Genomic DNA, 7,043 nt, shown 5'->3' on the forward strand with positions numbered 1-7,043 from the left:
TGCAGCCCAACTATAACTTGTCTGTAACTGTGTTATAGGAAAGGAGGTATGATGACTTTCTATACTGTAGCCCACCATATGACTTTCAGGGTGTTTCGAAACTGGGTCGTGTTCATTAGGGCACACCGTAACCAAACGTTTTGCAATGGAAAACAAGACAGATTGTTTCTTATTGGACAAGTCCAGGTAGTCCCTCCCTGTTTCAGTCCATTTTCTCCCATTTGGTGCCTAATGAACATGACCCTGCCAGCTCTGCCTAGGTGCCCCAAGGACTTGCCTGAACTGGCTCTTTACACAATCCCCTGATTTATTTTTTTGATTTACACAGTCAGACATTACATTCACAGGTGTGTACAGTGGGGGAAAAAAGTATTTAGTCAGCCACCAATTGTGCAAGTTCTCCCACTTAAAAAGATGAGAGAGGCCTGTAATTTTCATCATAGGTACACGTCAACTATGACAGACAAAATGAGAAAAAAAATTCCAGAAAATCACATTGTAGGATTTTTAATGAATTTATTTGCAAATTATGGTGGAAAATAAGTATTTGGTCAATAACAAAAGTTTCTCAATACTTTGTTATATACCCTTTGTTGGCAATGACACAGGTCAAACGTTTTCTGTAAGTCTTCACAAGGTTTTCACACACTGTTGCTGGTATTTTGGCCCATTCCTCCATGCAGATCTCCTCTAGAGCAGTGATATTTTGGGGCTGTCGCTGGGCAACACGGACTTTCAACTCCCCTCCAAAGATTTTCTATGGGGTTGAGATCTGGAGACTGGCTAGGCCACTCCAGGACCTTGAAATGCTTCTTACGAAGCCACTCCTTCGTTGCCCGGGCGGTGTGTTTGGGATCATTGTCATGCTGAAAGACCCAGCCACGTTTCATCTTCAATGCCCTTGCTGATGGAAGGAGGTTTTCACTCAAAATCTCACGATACATGGCCCCATTCATTCTTTCCTTTACACGGATCAGTCGTCCTGGTCCCTTTGCAGAAAAAACAGCCCCAAAGCATGATGTTTCCACCCCCATGCTTCACAGTAGGTATGGTGTTCTTTGGATGCAACTCAGCATTCTTTGTCCTCCAAACACAACGAGTTGAGTTTTTACCAAAAAGTTATATTTTGGTTTCATCTGACCATATGACATTCTCCCAATCCTCTTCTGGATCATCCAAATGCACTCTAGCAAACTTCAGACGGGCCTGGACATGTACTGGCTTAAGCAGGGGGGACACGTCTGGCACTGCAGGATTTGAGTCCCTGGCGGCGTAGTGTGTTACTGATGGTAGGCTTTGTTACTTTGGTCCCAGCTCTCTGCAGGTCATTCACTAGGTCCCCCGTGTGGTTCTGGGATTTTTGCTCACCGTTCTTGTGATCATTTTGACCCCACGGGGTGAGATTTTGCGTGGAGCCCCAGATCGAGGGAGATTATCAGTGGTCTTGTATGTCTTCCATTTCCTAATAATTGCTCCCACAGTTGATTTCTTCAAACCAAGCTGCTTACCTATTGCAGATTCAGTCTTCCCAGCCTGGTGCAGGTCTACAATTTTGTTTCTGGTGTCCTTTGACAGCTCTTTGGTCTTGGCCATAGTGGAGTTTGGAGTGTGACTGTTTGAGGTTGTGGACAGGTGTCTTTTATACTGATAACAAGTTCAAACAGGTGCCATTAATACAGGTAACAAGTGGAGGACAGAGGAGCCTCTTAAAGAAGAAGTTACAGGTCTGTGAGAGCCAGAAATCTTGCTTGTTTGTAGGTGACCAAATACTTATTTTCCACCATAATTTGCAAATAAATTCATTAAAAATCCTACAATGTGACTTTCTGGAGAGAAAAAAATCTCAATTTGTCTGTCATAGTTGATGTATACCTATGATGAAAATTACAGGCCTCTCTCATCTTTTTAAGTGGGAGAACTTGCACAATTGGTGGCTGACTAAATACTTTTTTTTCCCACTGTATATACATACATATGCCTATATTACACGCATGTATGCAAGCGCACACAAACACACATAGGACACACACATTAACATGCTTAAACTAATACAAATGTTAAAGGGATAATTTGGGATTATGTTTCCGAGTCCAGTATAAAGGAAGTTAGAGGTAGTTTCGCGAGCCTCTGCTAACTAGTTTAGGGCAAAGATTACAACTATCCCTTTACAGTTTTTCTCAATCGCGTACAAGCAGTATCTGTGTTGGAACATCTATAGCAGAAAACCGCAATGATCAAATGCTCAAATACATTTACAGAACTTCTGGTCATTTTCTTGCCTTAGTACCTGACTTGCATATCTAGACCACCTTTTGCAAAACTTTAAATATAAATGTCATCAGTGAATACAAAATGTACTGTTAAGTGTTCTGTTTACATAATATAACACAATTACGGCCCTGCTACACTATAGCCATCACCAGTCAGCTGTTTAGGAGATGCTTCCTTTGAAATCGATGAAAGCCGCTTCACTGCCCATGTTGCGCTCTCGTTGCGTCACGTCCAACGGCAGCGTCCAAGCTCACGAATCACCCAGGTTAAATTGTTGATGGCTGATGCGCGCGTTCATTCTATCTTTTGAATTGAAATAACGAGAAATTAAGTTGATTTTGGTTGCATATGGCTTTGACTATACACCACTGGTTATTTTACTAAGATGTATTAAGTTAAGAAGCTACTACTACTACCTAGGTACATTGACTAGCTAGGTTCACAATGTAAACAAACGCAACTTGTGTAATTAGAGAATAGAGGATCATTTAGAACAACCACTAGCAACAATTTAATGAGTACTTCTGAAAGACTTGACCAAAGCTATTGTACTTACGCATAATTGATGAATATGGTAGAGTAGGGGGAAATAGAATAAAGAAGCTCTTCCCCTCTGCTCCTCTCCGCTTTCAAAACAACGCGCTCTTGACACGACGCTGATGATGGCATAGCAACGCAAAGCTTATAGTGGAGCAGAAGTGTTATTGTTTTTATCAGAAGATGTGTACAATTGTGTTCACTGTTTCCGGCAATCCGTATACTGCACACAATTCTAAAGCACCCCATCAGTGTAATACCATGTAGCACTAAAATATATGGAAAGATCTAATTGTTATGATTTTTTTGATTTTTTTTACAATATTGCGGACATTCAGAGGCTCAGAGAATGAAGTCATCATCTTCGACATTGTGACCTTCCATGATAGAGCTTTGCTTTGGTGTGGAATGAGGCCTATACATTCATATCAGTTGTGTTCCTCCATTGTATTCACCTTTATTAATTTATTATTACCTTATTTCTATTGTGTATAGTTTATCTGTGAACCAATGGAAACTCTCCAAAACAATGAACAAACCAGCCTTTGTATTGAATACATGGAATTGGATATTGATGATACCGATGAATGGATCCTGCACACAATGTGCTTATTTTTACTTTTTTATCAGGAATATTTGATTTAATGTGTATGAAATTGTTTGGTGAAATATGCATAAAAGGACAGTCATTTCCCATAACTCTGCACCTTTGGATAGTTGAACTTCCAATTTTGATCATCATGATTTTGTGACTGTAAAGAAAATGTATTGATCTACTGGGATTTGTAAAAGCCAGACTAACTTTCTGTTTTGTCTGCTTGGACTCAAAAGATAAGTATGGTTGCATTAAACTTTCTGCAGGCAGTAGTGTTTTTCTATTATCAATTTTGACGGTAGGCTATAATATAGTTTTGATGAATGTATTTATGTTTTGAGAAGGCAACTACATTTTGAAAATGCATTTACTGTTTTGCAAAAGTCCACAGAGTTCTGTGTCTTGTGAACTCTGTTTTGAAAATCGACAACTATGTTCCAAAAAATGCTTGTACGTGAATGAGAAACTAATGTATGATTTTTGGCCAGTATGACAGCATGTTTTTTTTTACTTTCTGGTGTTTTTTGTATCAAACAGGCATGCAGACCAAGTCTTCAGCCCCCATATGTCCCCCCCACACACACATATAGGGTGCCTAATCATGGATATCAATGAAATATTATGAATATCTTAATAAATCAATTAACCGATCAGGTTTGTTGTCTTATTATTTTTTATAACTGTTAGTGTTTAAATATACTTGCTCATTGAGTAATGTTTACTGTAGTGTACATTATTGAGCATACCCCACTGCATGTTCTTACATATACCACATTTTCTTTACACACTGTATTGTGATATGTGTAGCCTAATACAGCAGGCAGGGACTGAATACCTTTCCTCAGTGCTGAATACAGAGTGAATACACAGATCCTGAAGATAGATGCTGTATCAGTGGTACTGTGGTTATACAATACTATAGCATGTAAACAATCTCTCCTGGTTATCACGCTCCAGCCTCTTTACTCCCTCTGGGTCCTCAAGGAATGTAAATCACAGTTGGAAATGACTGAGAACAGCTCTGCTCCACGCGCACACACACACGCCGGTGGTGAAAGCAGCGCCGTGGAGCAGCACGCCGGTGTCAATGCTAAAACCCACTTACCCTGGGCCATGCAGCGGAAAGGAAAGGGGGAGGGGTGAGAGATGACAGTAAATCACTAGGGCCCACAAGACATGCAGGAGACACTCTGCACTTTAGGCTGTTTAGATGAAATCTGCCCTGTTTTCTGTCTCTCACTATCTGTCTCTTTTCCTGTCTCCCTCTCCTCTCAATTCTTCCCTTTGACTCTCTTGAACCCTGTTCTCTCGTTACTGTACCTCTTTTCCCCTCCAACCTATCTCCTCTCTCTCTGCATCCCCTCTTTCCGGCGTGTTGAACACACACAGGCTATGAATTAAACATGTTGGACACTACGCTGCTCAGCCCCTTTGGTGTGTCAAACTGAACATTAGAACACAGGGGTGCTCTGGCCACAGTGGAGAGCGAAAGTGAATATATATATATATCTCGAGAGAAAGTGTGTTGTGTGTATCTGTGTCCGTGTGTGTTGGAGGAAGTCAGCAGTGTTCTTCCCCATGTTTTCACTCTCTGTGAGACACTATCTGATTCATCAGGGAGGGCAGCATCTGTTTCTGTTGTAGTTTTATTGTTAGAGGGAACCGTAATCACTAGCAGCTCACTTCTTTAATAGCATATGGTTTCCACAGAGTGGAAATGTTCTCTCTTGCTCTCTTATCTGTCGTCTCTTTGTTTTTAACTGTTTTATTCATGATGTCGCAAGTAAGTGTTTTTGCTTTCTCTTTCTTGTTGTACTCACTCAATTCTCCCCTCTCCCTGTTATTTTTTTAGTATTGAAATGTGGGGGCTTTCTCTCATTTTCCTACTATCTCTCTTTCCCCTCTCTTTCTCTCTCGCTCTATCTCTCTCCATATCAGTTCAATTCAAAAGGCTTTATTGGCATGGGAAACATGTTTACATTGCCAAAGCAAGTGGAATAGATAAACAAAAGTTAAATAAACAAAAATGAACAGTAAACATGACACTCACAAAATCTATCTTGCTCTTTCCCTCCTCCCTCTCTCCAGTATAAGGCTTTGGGTGTAAATGAGTTTAACAATATCTATCCTGTCCATGGTTGCTAGTCTCAGTCCCATCATCACTCCAGGTGGTGTGTCAGATGACCCACTTCAGCAGCCAAGGGTTAAGCCTCTTCCCACGGTCAGTTATTACAGCAGGATCTAGATCAAATTTGCACCCATCCACTCATGCGCACACACCCTTCACCTGGTTGAGCTCACTCTAAACCACTTCTCATGTGTTTATCTCCTCCGCTCAGGGCCTGTGTGAGCACTTCAGAGGAACCACAACATTGCGCCTAATTAATCATTACTGACTGTGTCGGGCCTCTCTCTCTCTTCTCGCTCTCCCTTTATCACTCTGACTCGCTTCCCTGTGCCTTGGGAATTACAAGTAACTTTTCTGATTGGAAGCCCTTGACTGACTTGATGAATTCCGCACTGATGGATTCCAACAGAGCGTGGCCCTTTTTCAATGTCTGCGGCAGCGGGAAAGGTTTTTCTGGTCGGCTTCCCGTTGCAGCGGGAAAGGTTTTTCTGGTCGGCTTCCGGTTGCAGCGGGCGTTCTGAAAGCTGAACGGTTGACGGGTGTAACCGTAAAGGCCAGCGAATTTACCATGGTCTCTCGCAGCTGCGTCCTGCCACCTCTCGACATCAAGGGAAAAGTCGGGGTTATTACCGCTGCGTTTGTGTGTCAGGGAGAGTCAATTATGTCACTGAAGGGAGGGAGAAAAAAAGAGAGAGCAGCACCGTAAAGCTTTCTTTCTTCCCAGAGGCTGTGTTTGTGTGTTCATGTGATCCCGAGAGCGGGTGAATGTTTGTGCCCCGCGCCACTGTGTTAATGTGTTGGAGCTCCACAGTTATACAGAAACAATAATGCCCCCTACCAACAACACCTCTCTCCTCCCCCCACCTTCAATAGCTAGTGGAACAGGCCAAAGCCGGCACAGTGGGGAACTGGAACCTGGGGGCATCCAGCCTGCAGGCGCCACTGAGGACGAAGAGGTGCTATGAGCATGCTTAGCCCTAATGATATCCGCCGGCGCTTTCTGTCCCCCCCATCCCTCGGTGAAGAGTCCTGGACCCCGGAGTCTCTCTCACTGCCTCCTAATGAGGAACAGAGCTCGGCACGACCGAACTGGCTCTGTGTGGCACAAAATGGCTTCTAACTTTGGGTCGAGTTCAGGGAACTAGGGGACTGGCGGCAATACTTACTCCATGATGATGTGTAAAGGCAGGGGGTTGTGAGATGATGTAACGTGTAGCCTTTGGTGGGAAATCCTCAATCCTCTCATTTCATTTCCCTGGGAAAGTACAGGACCCTGAGGGGGCAAAACATTGCGCTTTGATGACCCCTTTCATCCACTATGTATGAGTCAATACTAATTTAAACTGCATTTGAGTCCCATTTTCCACCTGGATGAGTGTTTATTTGATGTCGGTGTTTTTCCACATTAATAATTTACCTTCGGTGTCCTCTTCCAGTGATAAAATTCCCCCAATATTTAATTGGTCCAGGAAAATCATGTTAATTATTTGTTCTTCCAGGTCCAAGCCCAAT

Source organism: Coregonus clupeaformis, chromosome 17 (genome assembly GCF_020615455.1).
Source record: "Coregonus clupeaformis isolate EN_2021a chromosome 17, ASM2061545v1, whole genome shotgun sequence".
Taxonomy (NCBI): Eukaryota; Metazoa; Chordata; class Actinopteri; order Salmoniformes; family Salmonidae; genus Coregonus; species Coregonus clupeaformis.